The following is a 21797-nucleotide window of genomic DNA, read 5'->3' as shown; positions in this document are numbered from 1 at the left end:
GCATCAATAAACTTGACTAGAGCAAAATTAAGCATCAAGAAGATTTATCAACTGAAATTTTCACACTGAACTAACAGATCAGAAAAATGAGCTTTCTGGGGCCATTATTTCTAGCCTAAGGAGTTCTAGGAGGCTTGGCTCAGATGGCCAGAAGTGAGTTCAGGTGGACTCTTAGTGGTCCTCAGGTTCCCCCTTCCCTCTGTACTCCAGGGGGGAGGTGCATGTGGAGGAGGGTGGGCAGACATCTGGCTTCTGGTTTCCTCTTTGATTCTGGAGACAAGCTCTTGCCAGGTATAGGGTTTGGGGAAGCCCCATACCAGAGCTTTTCTCCCTAGCCTGGGGAGTGCTGGGAGGCTTGGCAGGCCCCCAGACGTCCTTGTCTTTTCCCCCTGACTCCAGGCCTTCCCTGGGTTCCAGTCCAGATGGCCAGAAGTGGGTTCAGGTGGATTATTAGTGGTCCTCAGGTTCCCCCCTCCCTCCATACTCCAGGGGGAGGTGCATGGGGAGGAGGGCGGGCTGACATTTGTATTCTGATTTTCTTCTTGATTCTGGAGACCAGCTCTTGCCAGGTATAGGGTTTTTTCCCCTGGACTTCAGTTTTTCCCTGGGCACCGGTCTAGGTGGACTCTATAGGGGTCAACAGGCTTTCCCCCTATCTCTCCCTACACTAATTGGAATGCGCTCTGGGAGGAGGGCAGGCTGTTCTAGCACTGGTTTATGTTGGGACAGTCAGTGGAAATTTTTTCTCTTTGTTTTCATATTGATAGTATTGTGTGCATATATTCTACATATCCATCTTGTATTGGGACCTTGATACTGCCCTACAAAGCTCATTTCTAATATTTTAGTATTATTATTATTATTTAGTATTATCCCAACCCTTACTTCCCCCCATCCTCCCATGAAGATGCAGCTAATGATATGGAGCTCACCACATAGAGTGATAAGTACAGTTAGAGAAATAATTATACTGAAAACTATCATAACAAAGTGAATGAATGAAGGAAAAAGAAAGCCTGTCTCGAGTACAGGTGTGGGTGGGGTGGGGAGTAGGTAAATCTGGGAAATTGGTGGTGGGAATCCTGCACTGGTGAAGAGGGGTGTTCTTTACATGACTGTAATCATACAACTACAATTATATTTGTAATCACGGTGTTTAAATAAAGATAATTAAAAAAAGAAAAGTATTCTTTACTTTTGCACTATGAAAATTACTGACAAATGAAGTGTATTTAAAAATGATAAAATGTGGGCCCAGAGAGATAGCACAATGGCGTTTGCCTTGCAAGCAGCCGATCCAGGACCTAAGGTGGTTGGTTCAAATCCCGGTGTCCCATATGGTCCCCTGTGCCTGCCAGGGGCTATTTCTGAGCAGACAGCCAGGAATAACCCCTGAGCACCGCCGGGTGTGGCCCAAAAACCAAAAAAAAAAAAAAAAAAAAAAAAAGATAAAATGTATCTTTTACTATAGTAGACAGGGAGTTTGTACATTAAGATAAATTCATTTATAAAACAAGTTTCTTCTTTTTTCAGATCTGAATTTCTATACGCAGCTAGTATAGTTGTTTAATACTATAATCAATCCTGTAAGAAAATTAGACAGAGAGAAAAATAATTTTCTTGAGGTCATATTTGGCAAGAGGTAGAAGTTAGTATAGCATATAAATTTTATTTTCTACCCACTATTCTTTTTTTTTTGTTTTGTTTTTTGGGCCACACCTAGCGTTGCTCAGGGGTTACTCCTCGCTGTCTGCTCAGAAATTGCTCCTGGCAGGCACGGGGGACCATATGGGACACCGGGATTCGAACCAACCACCTTTGGTCGTGGATCAGCTGCTTACAAGGCAAACGCCACTGTGCTATCTTTCCGGGCCCCTCTACCCACTATTCTTAAAACGCAGAATTATGTGCTTACTATTTTATTCCGCATATTATTTCATATATTTCTTGCATATTATTATTCTATAAGAGTATGGCCTAAAAACTAAACTCTAAACCTTATTGTAAATAATCTTTATTTTATTGATGCTTCTGTATTTTTTCTTTTTAAAAATATTTTTATTTTAATCACTCTAATATGTCCTTATACTAGTCCTCCACATTGGCCTTACCACCCCTCTGAGCCCCATTGTTAATTATTGGTTCCGCTTGAATCTTTTGTGCCTACACCAAACTGTATGATCTGCAGGATAAAAAGTGTCCTAAGAAACTACCTAGCCTGGCAGCTTCACATACATAATTCAAGGTTCAGAACCCAAAGACAGCATTGTCTTTGGATTTGGAAGCCTACAAATTAAGATTTCATTGTGTTGAGAGGTCCAGAAGGTTTGAATTTAAGATGAATGGAATAATCATCTTCCATAGAAGTAAATTTACTTGGCAGGTTTCCACTAAAATGGATTTTATAAAATGTCAGATGGAACTAAAACATTTAAGACATATGGTGCATTAACTAAATGTTTAAACATTTTCCTTTCACTGCAAGAACATATCATTATAAGATGAGCTCAGTGTGCTATGTTGAACATCTTTGACTGAAACACTGTCCAGTGGAGAGGTCTGTTTCTGGAATCTATTTAATATAAACCATCCCCAAGATGCCTGCAACAAATACCAAGTACGTGTTATAATTTCACTGCTGAATGCAAGTGCACATAGAAATGAGGGATCCAAATGAGAAAATGTTTCTGTAATCTTAGCCATTACCTCTTATTTGTAATAAATTCTACAGGAGAAGTGTACAAAGAGTATTTCTTTAAGAGCATGGCTGTATAAAGCAGTGAAAATCAGTGGGATACTACCATCCCACCTACTCTCTTTCAGAAAATCTTTTCATAGCAGACATTGTTAATCAATCACAGAACTTCATCTTCATGCTGAGCGTGCAGTTGTTCAGAGAATTTTTCCCACCCAGTACTCCAGGAAATGACTGCCAATTGATCTAAGTTGATCTAATAAGAAACCTCTTTGCAATCTCCAGATTCAGAAAAAGTATGGAGCAATGAGGGTTTCCCATCTGATATACCTAACATGGGATAATTGAGCGAGAGGCCATTTGATACCATTGGAATTTATTTATTAAATTTAAAGGATGACTCAGGAGATAGTTGGATTCTTGAAAAATTGACAAGGATGTGACTTAGCCTCTATTTAGTTGTAAAAAGGGTGAGCCTTATGTCTTCCAGGCAAACTGATTTCATGTAGATACTTTCCTCTTCATTCTCCACATTCTGGTTTTCACAAACTAAATGAAAACACTTGCACTTAAGATTCATTTTAAAATATAATAATTTAGAACACTAAAATAGTTTTTAAATTCTGGATAATGCAGAGAGTTTCCCAGAGTAAAGGGGTGTGTGTGTGTGTGTGTGTGTGTGTGTGTGTGTGTGTGTGTGTGTGAATAGGACATGTATAAATGGTGTGATATCACATTCCTCCACTGGTTTTAATAATTAACTGCTATTGTACATGTACTTGAACAATATTAAGCACCAAATTAAGTATACCTTTAATTTTATTACAATACCTTCCTATGGATGATAAAACTGAGGCATTCTGTTGATAAGGTGTCTAAAATCACACAGGCAGTGCACATCTGTGTTAAGCTGAATCATGGCAGAGAATGATAGATGGCAAGTCTAGATGTTAAACTGTAAAGTACACTTAAAGGCAGTTTAATAAAAGGACTTCATCAGAGATGAGACTAGATTAAGGAAATCAATAAGGGATGGCTCCCAGAACCTTTAAATTAAGTAACAACTGGAATATGTTACTGCTCTAAATACAGTATTACTGAAACACAAAACTGTCCTGAGAGAGATGCCTGGCTATGAGTATTGCTTTTAAAAGAGGAAGTTTTTTTTACTGTACCAGTCAATCCTATTATGAAAGAATGGGAAGCTGTGGGAAAAGAGAGACCTGAGCCTTCCAATGGTCATATCCAACAGAAAATGTGAGGGGAAAAGCCAGATAGGTAGTCCATAGTCATCAACAGAAATCAGGGAATACATCTGATGGGACAAAGGACATAATGGATTCAGTGGTATTGTGGCAATTAAACCCTATATTTCTCTGACCCAATTCTCATAATTATTTTATATTGCTTTTCCTAGATTATACAAAATATAGGTCTGAAAGTAATAGTCAGTGCATACTCTCATCCATAAGAGAGATGAGAATTTAATCCTCCTACGTGCATCATGGTAGCACACACTGTCCTTGGCATTTGACAGGTGCTCAGTGAATATAACTTACTATTTCTTCTTCTTCCTTTCCCCTTGGGGAGAATGGTGCAGTGATATGTTTCCCAAGCGTTGTCCAGTCAGCTCACACTCTTATGCATTTAACTGGCCTGTTTGTTCAATGCTCAGGCACAAGGATGTGGTGTTCCTTGGGTCTTACAGTACTAGGAACCAAAAGACCCACCCAGATGGTGCTCTTGGGCCATATGTGTGATGCTTAGGTACTCTCAGAGTCACACCCAGTGATTCTTGGAAGGCCTTTTGGTGCCAGAGTTTGAACCATTGTTGGGAGCATACTAGATATGTGTCCTAATTCCTATATCAACATTTCTCAGCTCTCCCGGGGCTATACATTTTTTATGCCTTAGTTCTTTGTCTAAAGTGATGGTATTCAGTACAAAGGAAGTTGAATGGCAATTTGCAATGCTTTACTTAGAGCATCTTATTCATAAAAATACAAGGTGGGTGGGTATTTATTTCTAATTTGCAGAAGAGGAAAATGGCTTTACAGGTTTGAAAGCCAGAATTGTTCTAATACTTGACATTTACCCTAACAAATCAGTGGCACCAGACTCTTACAGTATGAAACAAAAAATGACCATTGAAAAGAACATAGTAGCTATTTTAGCAATTGTTAAATTGGTGTGATTGAATATTCTGAGAACATTGCTTCCTCCACATGCATCTCTTTTCCTCTCTCCCTCTCCCAATACTCAGTCTCTCTCAGGTTCTACCCTTTATCTCAGTACTCATCTTCTTACTAACTTTGCTTTTCTCCTTTCTACTTAAATTTTCTTCAACCCCTCCCCTTATTCCATTTTTTTCTTCTGTTCCTACTCTGTGAGTAATGCTGATGAGATATCATATAGGGTGAAAATAGCAGTCTCCAAATTCAGACTGCCTAGATCTACTCTTATTATACCCTTAGTAGCAATGTGATATTGTAAAGTTATTTTATATTTCTAGGGTGTTTCCTTATATTTGAAATTGAATAACAAGAATAGTCATTGTGCTGATAGGAAAAGTTAAAGATATAAAACATTTATTATTATTATTGTTTTTCCTTTTTTTCAATTTTTCCCTCTACCTTGTGTATTTCTTCTAAAGCTTTGATCCTCAGTGACAACATGTTTGCTGTCTTGTAAATAAATAAAATGATAGAGGATTGGTATATTCTATGACTTTGGTCTATGAGAAAAAATGCAATGAAGCAGCATATAGCTTTGGCAGTGTCAAGGAATGCTTCCAAATGAAAGTTTATTATTTGTATTTTGAAAGTATTTGTTTTGTGTTTGGAGAGATTTCTTAAAGCTAATGTCTTCATTGCACAGAGCTGTGAGATTGAATCAGCAAGTTGCAGGAAAGGTAGATACAACTGGAGAGTCATCCCTTCAGTAGAAGCTGTGAAGAGTCATGGGTTGACAGAAGAGTTGCATAATTGTTCAGTATTTAATTCTCCCTGGACGGTCTCAAAGAGGGAGCTGTGTACAAAGAGAACTTGTAGAGAAATATCTCTGACACAGAGCTCCACACCATCTGCAGATATTGCAGAAAAGAGCTGGGGAAGCCAACAAGCTGTGAGTGACAGAGATTAATCTTTCAAGTCACTAAGGCATATAGTTCTTTTAGAATTCAGGCAATACTGGAGAGCGTCACAGCCCAGGAGTGGTGGTTTATTAAGCAATGAAGACATTTATCAGCCATAACTCTCAGTTGAATGCCTGTTCTGGAATTCTCGGTGTCATCAAATCAGAAAGAACTCAGCAGGAAAGATCTTCTTTTAGAAAAGTAGAATTAGCAGCAAAATGATGATGTGCAATTTTTACTTAAAACAACTTAGACAAAACTGACCGAAAGCATCAAGAGGAGTAAGAAAGAAACAGAGATGGTCACCATGACTACAGTCTATGCTTCTTTCAAATGGCCTATTGATTCCTTATTTAGAATGATTTATTAATCATATTATATGTTATTATTTATACTTAAATTAAAATTATACCCTAAATTTTATAAGAACCATTGCATTTATATTTATAAAATACATTTATATTTATAAAGTGACTTTACTAAGAAAACTAATTTTTCTCAGAACTCGAAAGATAGTACAATGAGTATCAACCAAAGGTCAATACTTAACACCCCATACAGTTGTCCTGAATACTGTCAGGAATGATTCCTGAACACAGAGGGAGAAGTAAGTGTTGAGTACAGTCAGGGATGGCCCCCCAAAAAATGTACTTTCTAAAAATATAAACATCATTTATCTACTTACACAAATAAGATGAGAATAAAATTAATGGATTGTTTTCAATTTAAGAATTTTAATTTAAAGATTGTTTTCAATTTAAGGAAAACATTAAAAAATAGCATAAAATAGCCATTGTTGATTAACACACCACATGTTAATCCTTTTCCCGGCATGATATGTATATAACAAAATTTTTATGCTATTTTCAATATTTTTCCAAAAATTTAAGGTTCATTTTGCATAAAATTTCTGCCATGTTTTTTCTAAATATAGTTTACAGCTAATTAGTTTGAACCAAAATGGTCTAGTCACATTTAATTGAACTATCTGTAGATCATAATATTTTTCTTAAGAAAATATCTCTGTATTCCTTTCAAATATAGAAGTAACAGTTAAGCAAAAATAAAACATAGCTAGCAGAATATATTTTCAATTTTTTAGAAATCAAAATGTAAAAATGCATGTTCAAATATTTTCATGCATACTCTTTTTTGCTTCCATTAAAGCAAACTTATTTAAAATATACTTTAATCAAATTTCTTTAATTAACTTATCTCTATGATTCTTTAGAATAGTTTTCCAAATTTACATGCTACAAAATCAAATAATTTCTTATTTACAAATTCATATTAGAAAGAGCACAAATCTATTCAATTAATTGGAAGGTAAGAGTTCCAGAAAAATTCTCACAAATCAGGATATTCCAAATGACATATAAAATTGCAAATTTAAATACCAGAAGTAACATAAACATCCCATTTTTTGGTCACACCCAGCAGTACTCAGGGCCTCCTCCTGACTCTACTAAAGGGTCACTCCTGGTATATGTGATGCTTGGACTCAAACCCTGATGGCTGTGTACAAAGCAAGAACCTTGTGCACTGCATACTCTCTCTCTGGCCAAAGCATTTTCTTTTAATCTATTAGACATTTAAGGATACATTTTGTGATAATTTCATTAAGCAATTACCTTCTTTTAAAAACTACACAAAAAACTACTTGGTTGTACATATATGCAAATATTTGGTTTTATTTTTTTCAGTAGATTTACACTTTAAGTTTTTATAAGGTTTCATGGCTAATATTTTGATCCCCAAATTAGATAATAAAAACCAGCAGATTTTTTTTGAGAAATTTTTATTTTTATTTTTATTACAGTGGATTAAACAATCTTCCACAGTAATATTTTAATACATAGTGACATTCATTGAATCAGTGGTATTCCCACCACCAATGTTGTCCTCCCTTCACCCTTGTTCCCGGCACACATTCCATATCCCCTCCTTCCCCTCCCCCCTGCTCCCAGCTGCTCATATAAGTGGTCTTGTTATAGATTGGGAATCAATTCTGTTGTCATTGGCTTTGAATTTGGTGTTTAAGTCTGATGATTTTTTATTTCTACTTGATATTCATACGACTGTTTGGTCTTGGTACCCTCCATTATTTATCCTCCAATTTGTGAGGTAGAACAAGGTGGTTCAAGTTATGTGGTTCTGTTAGAAGGAACAAAGAAAAAAAGGGGGGCGGGAGCAAAAATCAAACAAGCAAAAATGGAAGAAGTCCTTCTGGAGGCTATAAATATCAATTTAAGAGAAGAAAGGGGAAAAGGAAGAAAAACATAACAAGAATACAAAAAAGGAAAAAACAAAACAAAACAAAAAAGAACCTGAAAAACACCACAGCAATAAGCACCACAGCAATAAAGACAACAACCATGCAATAACCATGGTCCTGAGATAAAAACCAGACAAAGCTCAAAACAAGCAAACAATAATGACAAAAACAAGCAACAGCAATAACAAAAATTTTATTTTATTTTATTGCATAAGCACAGTAAATATTAGGGTGATTAGAAAGGGAATTCCCTTTCTAATCTAATTTAATCTAATATCCTAAGAGATACAGAGTTTCTCCTCCCTTGAAGTATACTGTCATGGGAACAATCACAGACTCCATACATGTTCTTATTCTCTCCCCTATGTTTTTTTGTGATGTTTGGGAACTTTCCACTCAGTCATGGATGATAAAATCAGGCCTCTGTAACTAAAGATCTAGGTATTTGCACAGGTAATAGGACGGAGCCTAGGGTGGAGTCTTTCTTTGTGGTTCTAGTAGCTTTGTTCCATCACTGTTGTTTTAATCAGTCTTCTGTAGTTGTTGGTCTTGGTTTCATACTGATTCTAGGGTAAAGCATAGGATAGAATCTTTCATTATGTTTCCAGAAATTCTTCTCAGTTGCAGTTGTCTCAGTCAGGCCTCTGGAATTAGAGATCTTGGTTGCTGTACAGGTCGTAGGCCAAAGCCTAGACTAGTTATTTTTTTTTTTTATTGGTTCCAAAATAGGTTCTGCCCAGTCATGATTGTCACATTCAGTCTTCTGAAGTTAGTGATTTTGGCTTTTGCACAGATCAAAGCATGACATGTCTTCTGATTTCATCTTATTGTTAGGTGGTGAGATAAGAAAACCTGCTCTTAGACCAAATTGTTGCCATTTCCTCATTGTCAGGATGTCTTATCAAAACTGGCACTGGTTGGTGTCAGAGCAGTGTTAAGAATGTCCCAGAGGGAGTTTGGTTCCTGGAGCTGTTGCAGAGAAATACGTGGGTTCTATGTCTGAGATTTAGGGTACAGGGTTGAACAGTCGCTGTCTAATCACATGGAGTTTAATTTGTGACCACATGACATATGTTTAAGGTGGGAGGTACCCTGTATTGTAAAATGAATTAGTTATTATCCCTAGTAGATAAGAACTTGTTTCTATACATAATATTCCCCCCTTTTTAGTGTGCCTGTGTATAAAGAAATGGTACTATATTATATTGCTGGTGGATTTGGAGTTGAGAGTGTCAGGCTCCATCATCTCTGTGTCCTGGTTTTGACTTGAGCTTTAATCCCAGGCAAGACTTTTTCTTGTAAGTTTTTGTACCAAACAGAACCAAAACAGAAGAAGTTAAGGAGGAGAAGAAAGCTAAAACAAGACAATATATAAAGGAAAAAATAAATAAAATGAGTTCAACAAGAGTAATTAAGGGAACAAAGTTATGCAGGAGACTACCTTACATTTGGAGATAAACAGGTTAAGAGGTAGTGTTATAGACCTATATGTAGACCTATATATATATAGATCTATACTTATATAGGTCTTAAACTTACAAAGGAAATATAGGCTTCCCCATTGTCTTTTGATATATTCTTGTGTGGGATGGAATCCAGGGCACATTTTCATCACACACCCTGGTCTTGTTGAGTTTCAGCAATGATTTGCAGCAGAAAGGGATCTGGTAGAGTTCTTGCAACTGGGGTTCTTCTGGAGCTGAATCTGGTATCAAGCAACAGTCCACATTTGGAGGGGTGAGGAGGGCCACAGAGGCCACTCAGTAGGAGTGTTGGTTGTATTTTCTTCCGGGGAGATGAGATGTGGGGCTGAGTGGGTGTCCCTTTGCTTGGGAGCTGGGTGATGGTTTATTGGGGCAGGAGGTCAATCTTGATACCTAATGGGTTTAGAACTGAGGGTAAAGATCATTAATAATCATTAATAAGGTGTGATATCGGATTGGGATTGGGGGGGGTGAAGGGATAGTAAGATTTCTGAAGGGGGAGGAGGGCTTGTTCATAGGAGGGGCTAATACACTATAGGCATGGATTGTTTACAATTTAGGTTTGGGTCTCATAGAGGAGTCCTCTATGTACACATGCCCAAATAAAGTCATACACTAGTGCTCTATTCTTAAGATGATGTTAGAGATTTGATCCTGATAGGATGGGTCTGAGCTCTTAAGGAATGGCTGAATTATGATAAATAATTATCTTAGGTATAACTTAAGAAAGAGAGAAAGGAAGAGCAGAGGATAAGAGAGAGGAGAACAGAAAAGTAGGTAAACATAGTAAAGATATTGATTGGGTCAGTGTGTCGGAGTTGGGGGGTTTTCCCTGTTTCTAAGCATTTCATCAGTGGTGGAGTTGGGCTTTGCAAAATGAAGGTTTAAGGGTTAGATAGTGGCTAGAGCAGTTTAGGATACACATAGATTTAGCGTCTCGAGAACTAAACAATATGTTATTGAGGCCTACTTATGTGGGAAGCTACCCTATGTAGTATTGTTACGCTGCATCTTTTGTGTCAAAGTTCCTTTCCTAAAGAGAAACTATCAGTGTGGGTTTTATTTGACATAGATTGAATTGATGAGGAAGAAGAGGAAGAAGAAAGGGGAGAAGGAAAGAAGTAGGGAGAAGAGAGAGAGAGAGAAAGGAAATGTTAATTTTCCCAAACACGTTCGATGAGTAGGTTCATAATATAAGTCTGTGGTTCTCAGTTGACTGTTGCAGTGGTCTGAATGATCATATGCTTCAGGTCCTAACTAAAGCACGTAAACCAGGGGAAAAGGTATATTGGGGTGTTTTATCAAGATATTTTCATAATGTAAACTGAATATGGTTTCTAGTATAACTGAGCACTGAGGTGTCAAATTAGAGTGTCTACCCTTTGTATCCAAGAATCCCTGTGGAGAGAGGAGCTGAGAGGTTATTTTATACCTAGTAAGATTAAGGCACTAAAACATATTGTTGGGAAATGCTGCCACTGGAATCTCTGGCTTCCAATCATATTCTTCACCAGTGTCTGTATATTAGCTCCCTAAGGTATTATTATATGCCTTTGTAGTAAAAGGCTGATTACTTACCTGTTCACTAAACCATTGTTTCCATTATTGCTAAAAACCATCAGATATTTTATCTCAGCCACAGAATGTAAAACTATAACAAATAATCTGAAAATTTTATTAAAGTGACAAAGTGTAGAATAATATATTAATTATTGAGTCCTTGCTGGAGGGTGCACCTAGCTCGCCTGGGTTTGATCCCTGGCATCTCATATGGTCCCTAGAGCCTGCCAGGAGTGATCCCTGAGTTCAGAGCCAGGAGTAAATCCTGAGTACTGTTGAGTGATGGCCCCAAACAAAACAAAACAACAACAACAACAACAACAAAACCACTGTTAATTAGGGGCCAGAGGGAAGAAAGCATTTAAGGATCTCACATTGTGATCCAGCTCAGAAATGACATGTACTATTGTAGATGACACTCTGGACAAAACCAGCTACTGGCACAATCTAAGTACAGAGAGACCAAAAGAACAACTCTATAATGTATGTGTACAGAAAGGGAGAAATAAAAATACTTGGTAAATAGCATAATCACTGTCTCACATAAGTTATTACAAATGCTGTTTTTTATTCATAGATTTATAAAAGCCCTATTTCAAGCTTCAGGTAATTCCTTCCTTATTTAATATGTCCTATTATAGGGCAAACAAATCTTAATTCACATATTTTAAACACAACTTCCACCTCATAGCCAGTGGAAAAACATGTGCTTTGGTTACTTCTGTCATTTCTAAAATAATTCTTAGAAAACAAAAAGGCATTCTTCCTAGCATAAGGAGGAATTTCTTAAGGAAATGTGTCATTTTCTTGTCAAGAAGTCACTTAGCTCAAAGATAAATAAGGATAGGACTTGAAGGATGGGGAGTAAAAGACCCAGTTAATGTCTAAAAGATGCCAAATTGGAAAGTGTTACTGTTCCTTATATCATCCATCACCACAAATGGCTCAGCAGGAAAAAGACTATCTCAAGCTGGCTGTTTTGCCATAGAAATAGATCATTTCAATAAGGTGGGGAGAGTCATGGAGCTTAACATGGACAATAATATCCCATTGGCTAGTTCTGACCAGAAAAAGGTAACTCAGAAAGTGAAAATTAAAACAAGTCTTTATTAAAAAAATTAAATAAATCTAGAAAATATTTTTCTCTTGGATCATTAGGTTCCTAAATATTAATCAGCTATAAGTTACTTTTAGATTATCCATTCAGAATAGATTGGACCTTTCATAAAAATACGTATTCAGTGGTGAAGATGGAATTTAATGTCCTTGGCTTAGATGCAGTTCATCAGAGAGAACAGTCTTTTTTGGCTAAATTCTTAGCATATAATAAAGAACAAAATAGCAGCAGACATTTCAGGAACATGGTTGGAGACAGGCAGCATATGGAGTCAGAAAAAAATCGGCTTTTAGGACACTGAGTGTCATACATAGAAACGTTTTGATTGTATTATTATTAAACAACTTACAGTTATGAAAAATAGGATAATTTAATTCAACCAATAGTTATTAAGCACCTATTACTATGACTACAAGTACTTTGCATACTTTATTTTGCTACATGAAATGAAAGTATTATCATTATTGTTCTGGCATCATACTTGTAAATATAGTGTAAAACAACAAGGAAAAGTAATAGAGAAAAGTGATAGATGAATAAATAACAAAGAAAAGTGCTAGAATAAAATGAATAGTTATTGATCAAAAAGTTTATGTTTTAGAAATTAACTTTAAGGTCAAAGCTTATATTTGAGGAGTAAATATTAGTAAAAAATCTGATTTAATATACCAGTATATGACAGTAAATGTTAAATATTACAGAACATAAAAATTTTAACATAATGTAGTACATTAAAATACATAAGTATATAGTTGGATTTCTTTAAAAATTTGAAAAATAGCTGATTTATAAAAAATTATTGTTTATTTGTGTTACAAAATCAGCATGGTAAGGTAACATTTAGGATCATTTTAAGCATTACATATTTGATTAGCAGTTCATTGCAATGAGAGGCTTTGGAAGATAACGAAATAAAATATCAGATATTGAATGAAGTGTTTCATTTTATAATTCCCCTTTACTAGTGTATCATTAGTCATTGATTTATCACTAATTCATGATTGCTTTACTATATAATTTCAGTATACTTTTACAACTCTACATATGTATAGGAATTACCTCTCCTACTTCAAAATTCCAATGTCAACTTATCATCATGATTCATAATTGCATCACTATATAATCTCAGTATACTTTACAACTCTATATGTGCATAGGAATTTCCTATCCTACTTCAAAATTCCAGTGTCAACCTACTATCAAAATAACTTTGAACTTATTCCTCCCCACCTCTTCCCTCTAGTGATCAACCTAGTTTCGCCAAGTCTAGGAGTTAGCTTTGTTGATTGACTTTTCCTAGTTTATTTATTTTTAATTCCTGTGTGAATAAAAAAGTCAAATTTTGTCTTTCAATTCCTTGCCTGTTTCCACTTTCATAATCACTTCAAGTTCCATCCATTTCTCTTCCCAGTAGCATAATTTTAAGTGTTAGGCTAGTATCTATAACACAGCTCTTTTTTTTTTTTTTTGTGAGTTGTATGGGGTGTAATGCTTTTCCAAGTGATGCTCAGGAAGTCTGGAGGGCCCTCTAGTGATTCTTGAGCAACTAGCCCGTAGTGACATATAAGAATCGGAGGATATGGTGCTATTTGATCTCTCTGGTACAAGGGATTGCCTAGATCCCCCCGGCAGTGCTCAGAGCCTTAAGGGCTTCATTTGTGGAGGCTATGTTTGGGGATGTGACCATGTAGTTCTAGGGACTGATCCAAGGTAGCTTCATGCAAAGTATAGCTCTTTATTTCTTCACTATCTCTGCAGTCCCAACACAGTTTTCTATATCCAATCATCTGTTGATGGCCATTTTGATTGAGACCTGGTTTTGACTATTGTGAATGATACTACTATAAACATTGGATGCGAATAGCTTTTTAAATTATGGTTTTATAACTTATTCATTTATTTTGGGCCACATCCAGTGGCCCTCAGGGGTTACTTTGGTTCTGCATTCAAAAATCGCTCCTGGCAGGCTCTGGGGACCATATGGGATGTCAGGAATTAAACCTGGGCCTTCCCAGGTTGGCCACATGCAGGGCAAATGCCCTACTATGCTATCACTCTGGCCCAGTTTGATAAATTTTAGATACATTCCTAAAAATGGTTTCTTGGTCATATAGTATTTTCAAATTTTAAGGAATTTACACTCATTTTCCCTTGGAAACTATACCAAATTTCATTCTCATTGGCAATGTTGTTAAGGTTCCTTTTACCTCCATAATCTAACACTTGTTTCCAGTCTTTCGACTGTAGGCCATTCTTGTTGAATGAGGAGTTATATTATTGTGTCTTTGATTTGCATTTTTCTAATAATAAATGATATAGAGCATTTTTCATATGTGTGTTTTATCTGAGTAAATGTTTGAACGAAAACATTTTTTTTTGGTTTGGGGGCCACACTAAGCTATACTCAAGGGTTATTCCTGGCTTTGCACTCAGGAATTCTGGCAGTGCTCAGGGAACCATAGAAAATGCCAGGGATTGAACCCAGATCAGCCACCTGCACAGCAGGTGTACTGCTTTACTATTTCTCTGGTCTCCTTAGTGAAATATTTTAACTAAAAAAAAGTATAAGAACACATATAAAAGTATCTTAAAACTAGAAGCTCCCTAATTACTATTATTATTATTATTACTATCACAAATTAATGACACATCAAGCATAAATACTTTAATAAATGCACTGTATTGGTTGAAAAATACCAATACTCATATATTAGCGAGATCATATAGTAATATTGATATTTGATAATTTATGTTTTGAGAAAATAAATATTACTAGAAATTAAAAGTACTACTAGATATGATCATTAAGTAATGACAAAATTATTCAATTTAACAGGAAGCTCTTGTAATTACAAACTTGCCTATACCTAATAACCTTAAATATATACAACACAATTAATTGGACTATAGGGAGAATAATATTTTCACTATTGTTGTGGAAAATTTTAACATTTTTTCTTTTCAATTGGTAGATCAAATAAAATAATCAGTAAAAGTATTGAAGATTTGAATAGAGTCTAAATCTTATGGAACACAGTAATCAGTGATAGCAGAATATATCTTATTTCAAAACATGAAATGCTAATGAAATAATCACGGCTGTCACAATGTTAATGTCTATATATTTCAAAGAATGGGTGGTTTTAAGCTAGACATTTGCTTCTATGCTTTCTCATCAGGATACATAGATTTAAATAAAAAAACTTGCAACAAGTCTTTGCACCAAGATGGAAACATGGAATTAATTTTGATCAAAGGAAACTAGGTGAAAGTGATTATGCCACTTCTGAATCTTGCCCCTGAAGCCATCCATTACTCTCATTAGTGCTTTCTCTTCATTCAATAAACAGTTTATTGTGTCAGTTTTACTGTGTGGTCTAAATAGGCAAAGCTATGATTTAGAATTCCTCTAATCTCTGAATTGTTATTTGAAGTTGAGCCACTTAGGCCAACTAAACTAGGTATCTTTTGTGAGAGATTAACTTTGTGGTTATCAAATTAGTGAGATTTTTTTTGAGGGTGGGTATTTGATCTATACAATATTTTTACCAATTAATATTTTGTGGGTTACAATACTGTTAATAATGGTTTCTTGAGCACGTGATTCACATCACCAATGTATCTACCTCTCTCCCCCAAAGACTCCAGTGCCCTCCCTTTTTTTTACTTTCCCTCCCTATCCACCAAGTCAATTGTATAGATCAGTTTTCCAATTATGTTGTCTATGGATCTTTGCTGTTACCTTCTGTGTCTTTTAAGTCTTACCTATGAGAGATCATTCTGACTAACTTTACTCAGCATAATATCCTCTAGTTTCATTCACATGAGAGTAAATTGCATAATTTCATTCTTTTTTAGAATTGCATAGTATTCTATTGTGTATAGATACCACACACAAGATTTTAAAATTACTCATCTACTAATAACTGAAGTAAATAAGATAGTATAATACATATTATATCATCAGACTAAACTACAAATAAAAGCCTAGCATAAGTAACGAGAATAAACTTATATACATTGAAGTTTAAAAAGGATATTTTGTAGCAATGCAGATTAAAGAAAAAATGATAAATATTTGATTGTACCCAAAACGGTATAGTTATTAATATACTAATTATCAAGCTTAAAATATTTACAAGAAGTTGAGTAGTCTAAATGTTTAACATTAAAATAGTAAGGAATCAAAAGTGGTAAGTACATTACCAATATAGGAATTAGAAAAACAGTAACAGAAGAAGAGTAGAATAGAAATTAGTGAAAAAGAGACTAAAAACATAGTGGGGGGGGGTCACACCTGGCAACGATCAGGGGTTATTTCTGGCTCTGCACTCAAAAATAGCCTCTGACAAGGGGGATCGTATAGGATGTCAGGGGATTGAGCTCACGTCCATCCTGCGTCAGCTGCATGCAAAGCAACAGCCCTACCATTGTCCTACTGCTTCGGCCCAAGTCAAAGTTTAATTTAAAAGAAAAACCTTTCATAGGTAGCATACTCAAGGAGCTCTGTGGTATCAGGAATGAACTCAGAGCCTAGCACAAATGAAAAAATTGTATTTGCTCAATTATATTAGTTTTCTTCCCAGCCCAGAGTTTTACTCTTTTTTATATTTTATTTTAGACAATGATTTACAATATTGTTTTTTGTTGTTGTTTGTTTTTGTTTTTGGGTCACACCCGGCAGCGCTCAGGGCTTACTCCTGCCTCTATGCTCAGAAATAGCCCCTGGCAGGCACAGGAGACCATATGGGATGCCGGGATTCAAACCACTGTCCTTCTGCATGAAAGGCAAACGCCTTATTTCCACGCTATTTCTCAGGCCCCGATATTGTTGATGACAAGGGTTCATGCATACAACTTCCAACACCACACCGTCCTTCAGAGTCCTCATTTCCCTTCATTGACACAGCCAGTCCACACCTACACCTGACACATGGAAAGCTCAGTTACCATGTTCAATTGCTCGGGGCCATTTGTCAATCTTTACACTTGCATCTTTTTTGGCCACATATGAGAAAGATCATACTATCTTTATATCTGTTCATCTTCTCTGTGGAGACATGATACTGTTCAAATGCATCCAGATAGCACAAAATTGTATGATTTTATTTTTTCTCAGAGTTGAATAGTATCCCTTTGTCTATTCTACATCATTATCCCAGTGTACTGTTCTTGTTATTCCATATTTTTGACTATTGTGCTTCATACTGCATATATTCTAATGTTTTATTTTTAGACCACAAGAATAACCATTTTAAAGTGAAAATTCATTAAAGTAGCATTGAATATATTGACAATATATGCAACCAGTACCACTAATGCCAAAAATTTTTTGTTAACACATACATACAGACCTTGCCATTACTGACAATCATATACATTTCCGCATCTCCTCAGGTTACCAACAATTTGTCTATTTAGTGTTGCATAAACAGTATTTTATATGAGTGGACCATATAATCTAGCCTCTTGGGTGGGCTATTTTCTTTTATTTGTATATGAATTCCATGTTTTATCAATTTTGTAGCATGTCATCATTTTTGTCATCAGATGATATTCTATTATATGACTGTCACATTAGCTATTTATCCATTGACAAATATTTGTATTGTTTCTCCTTTGAGACTAACAATAAATCTTTCATTAATATTCATAGTGATGTTTTTCTGTGTACATATTTTCTACCTACTTATAGCCAACATTTTACATGAATATAAGGGATGTAGAAGTTATATTTATCTGTACTAAGTTAACTTTGGTTATACCTAGGAATAGAATTTCTGGGTTCTGTGGAAGTTTTATGTTTAAATTTTTGAATTGCCAAACTAAACAGTTTGTATTATTTTACCAACAGCTGTGCTTTGAAAACAGCTGTGTCATTTTACATCTCTATCAGAAATAGATGAAGGTTTCAATTTCTCTGTTTCAGCATCAACACCTGTTATTCCGCTCTTTAATGATACAGTTAGGGTAAATACAAAGTGGTATCTATTGTGGTATTTTGTTTGTTTTGTTTTGAAAACACACAGGGCTACTTCTGACTTGCTGTTCAGCAACTCACAGTGGTGTTCCAGAGACCAGGCATTGCCAGGAATTGAACTTAGACCTTCTCTGTGCTTCAGCAATTTGAGAAAGGTCCCTGACCTTTTATTGTGGCGTTTTTTATTTCTGCAATGACTAGTGTTGTGCTCTTATAAACCCACTGAATAGCATTTTTAAAATTAAAATCTATATTCAAATTTTATGCTTATTTTAAAATTGGATTGTCTGGTTTTTACTAGTTAGTTGTAAAAATTCTTTATATAATCTGAACACTAGAACTAGAAGATGTAAGCATTTTCTTCCATTCTGTAGTGTTGTTTTTTTTTTTTTTGGTACTTTACTAAAAGTACTATTTTGCAGTAAAAATAATTTTGATACATACAATTTTTTAATTTTTGTTACTATATTTTTGGTATATTAATAAAATTGATGATTTTAAAATCATAAAATATATACCCATATAAATTCCTTTAAGAGTTTGAAGTCTGGGCCTGAGAGATAGCATGGAGGTAAGGCGTTTGCCTTGCATACAGAAGGACGGTGGTTCAAATCCCGGTATCCCATATGGTCTCCCGTGCCTGCCAGGGGCGATTCCTGAGTGTAGAGACAGGAGTAATCCCTGAGCGCTGCCGGGTGTGACCCAAAAACCAAAACAAAACAAAACAAAACAAAAAAAAGTTTGAAGTTTTCACCTTAATATGTAAATATTTTAATATTTTATCTGGTATGGCCTAGTGGTTCAGTTTAATTATTCTGCATGTGAAAATTAGTAGTCCTAGCATCACTTGTTGAGATTATTTAAACATCTTGATTACGAACATGATTGTGATTAGGTTTCAATCATGTAAAGAACACCCCCTTCACCAGTGCAAAATTCCCACCACCAATGTCCCAAATCTCCCTCCCTCACACCCATCCCCATTGTACTCCAGACAGGCTTTCCTATTCCATCATTCATTCACATGTTTATGATAATTCTCAGTGTAGTTATTTTTCTAACTGCACTCACCATTCTTTGTAGTGAGCTTCAGAAGTGAGCTGGAAGTTCTAGCCCTCCTCTCTTTCTCTGAAGATTGTAGCAAAAATGTCTTTTATTTTTCTTAAAACACATAGACGAGTGAGACCATTCTGCATCTATCTCTCTCCCTCTGAATTATTTCATTCAGCTTAATAGATTCCATGTACATCCATGTACAGGAAAATTTCATGACTTCATCTTTCCTGACAGCTGCATAATATTCCATTGTGTATATGTACCATAGTTTCTTTAGCCATTCATCTGTTGAAAGACATCTTGGTTGTTTCCAGAGCCTGGCTATTGTGAATAGTGCTGCAAAATTATAGGTGTATAAGAGTTCCTTTCTCTCCACATCCCTGCCATCACTGCTTGTTCTCATTCTTCTTGATGTGTTCCAATCTCTGTGGTGTGTTATTTTGATTTGCATCTCCCTGATGATTAGTGATGTGGAGCATTTTTTAATGTGCCTTTTAGCCATTTGTATTTCTTTTTGTCAAAGTGTCTCTTTATTTTTTCTCCCCATTTTTTGATGGGGTTATATGTTTTTTCTTGTAAAGTTCTGTCAGTGTCTCGTATATTTTGGATATTAACCCCTTATCTGATGGGTATTGGGTGAATAGTTTCTCCCACTCAGTGGGTGGCTCTTGTATTCTGTATTCTAGTATTCTCTTATTCACTGCTGGTGGGAATGCTGTCTGGTCCAACCTTTGTGGAAAGCGATATGGAGATTTCTCCAAAAGCTGGAAATTGAGCTCCCATACAATCCAGCTATACCACTCCTATGAATATATCCTATGAACACAAAACTACAATACAAAAATCCCTTTCTCACACCTATCTTCATAGCAGCATTATTTACAATAGCTAGACTCTGGAAACAGCATAGATGCCCCTCAATAGATGAATGGTTAAAGAAACATGGTACATATACACAATGGAATATTATGCAGCCATCAGAAGAGATGAAGTCATGAAATTTTCCTATTCATGGATGTATATGCAATCTATTATGCTGAGTGAAATAAGTCAGAGTGAGAGAGATATACACAGAATGGTCTCACTCAACTATGGGTTTTGAGAAAAATGAAAAACATTTGTGTAATGATTCTCAGAGACAAAATAGAAGAGGACTGGAGGGTCCAGCTCCCAACATGAAGCTCACCACAGGGAATGTTTAGTGCAGTCACAGAAATAATTACACTGAGAACTATCATAAAAAATGTGACTGAATGGGGGAAGTAAAAAGCCTGTCTAGAGTACACACCGGTGTGGGGTGGGGAGGAAGGATACTTGGGATATTGGTCATGCGAATGTTGTACTGGTGAAGGATTTTTTATACATATATTTTAAAAATCAATAAAAGAAAAAGAAAGGAAAGATAAGGCCTCCCAATTCTTAACACAGGCTGTGTTCTTTACACTGACTGTATAGGAAGAGGAGGTACAGTAAATGCACCCATATACACCTCAACACAGGCCCTTTGCCTGGTCTATATTGTGAATTGGGGGACAAAAAATATAAGTGTGAGGAAGAAATATTTGTATTGTATTCTTGTGTTCCTAGAGTATATCCCTAGGAGTGGTATAGCTAGGTCATTGTGAGCTCAATTTCCAGTTTTTGGAGGAATCTCCATATCGCTTTCCATAAAGGTTGGACTAGACAGCATTCCCACCAGCAGTGGATAAGAGTTCCTTTCTCTCCACATCCCTGCCAGCACTGCTTGTTCTCATTCCTTGTGATGTGTGCCAATCTCTGTGGTGTGAGGTGGTATCTCATAGCTGTTTTGATTTGTATCTCCCTGATTAGTGATGAGGAGCATTTTTCCCATGAATCCTTTGGCCATTTGTATTTCTTTTGTTGTCAAAGTGTCTGTCCATTTCTTTTCCCCATTTTTTTGATGGGATTAGATGTATTTTTCTTGTAAAGTTCTGTCAGTGCCCTGTATATTTTGGATATTAGTCTCTTATCTGATGGGTATTGGGTGAATAATTTCTCCCACGCGGTGGGTGACTCTTGTATGTGGGCACTATTTCTTTTGAGGTACAGAAGCTTCTCAGCTTAATGTATTCCCATCTGTTTATCTCTGCTTCCACTTGTTTAGATAGTGCAGTTTCTTCCTTGAAGATGCCTTTAGTCTCAGTGACATGCAGTGTTTTACCTTCGTGTTGTTATATATAACTTATGGTATCAGGTCTAATATCAAGGTCTTTAATACATTTTGATTTTACCTTCGTACATGATATTGTCGCTTTTTTGCAAGTGGCTAACCAGTTCTGCCAACACCACTTGTTGAAGAGGTTTTTCCTGCTCCCTTAGGATTTCTTGCTCCTTTGTGAAAAATTAGGTGCTTGTATGTCTGGGGAACATTGTCTGAGAACTCAAGCCTCTTCCACTGATCTGAGGGTCTGTCTTTTTTTTTGGGGGGGGGGCACATCGTTTGATTCTTAGGGGTTCCTCCTGGCTAAGCACTCAG

At 36.0% G+C, this 21797-nt stretch overlaps 1 non-coding gene across 1 annotated transcript; it reads left to right on the top strand.

Annotated features, from left to right (window-relative positions):
• The first annotated feature begins 20706 nt into the window (after nucleotides 1-20706).
• Nucleotides 20707-20838, top strand: LOC126010132 (small nucleolar RNA SNORA51). The gene has a single exon (XR_007496268.1). It is a non-coding gene; the product is annotated as a small nucleolar RNA SNORA51 (small nucleolar RNA).
• The last annotated feature ends 959 nt before the right edge of the window (nucleotides 20839-21797 follow it).

The sequence above is a fragment of the Suncus etruscus genome, chromosome 5 (genome assembly GCF_024139225.1).
Source record: "Suncus etruscus isolate mSunEtr1 chromosome 5, mSunEtr1.pri.cur, whole genome shotgun sequence".
In the NCBI taxonomy this organism is placed as follows: domain Eukaryota; kingdom Metazoa; phylum Chordata; class Mammalia; order Eulipotyphla; family Soricidae; genus Suncus; species Suncus etruscus.
The sequence above is the reverse complement of the archived record's forward strand: the minus strand, read 5'-3'. Positions and strand labels throughout refer to the sequence as shown.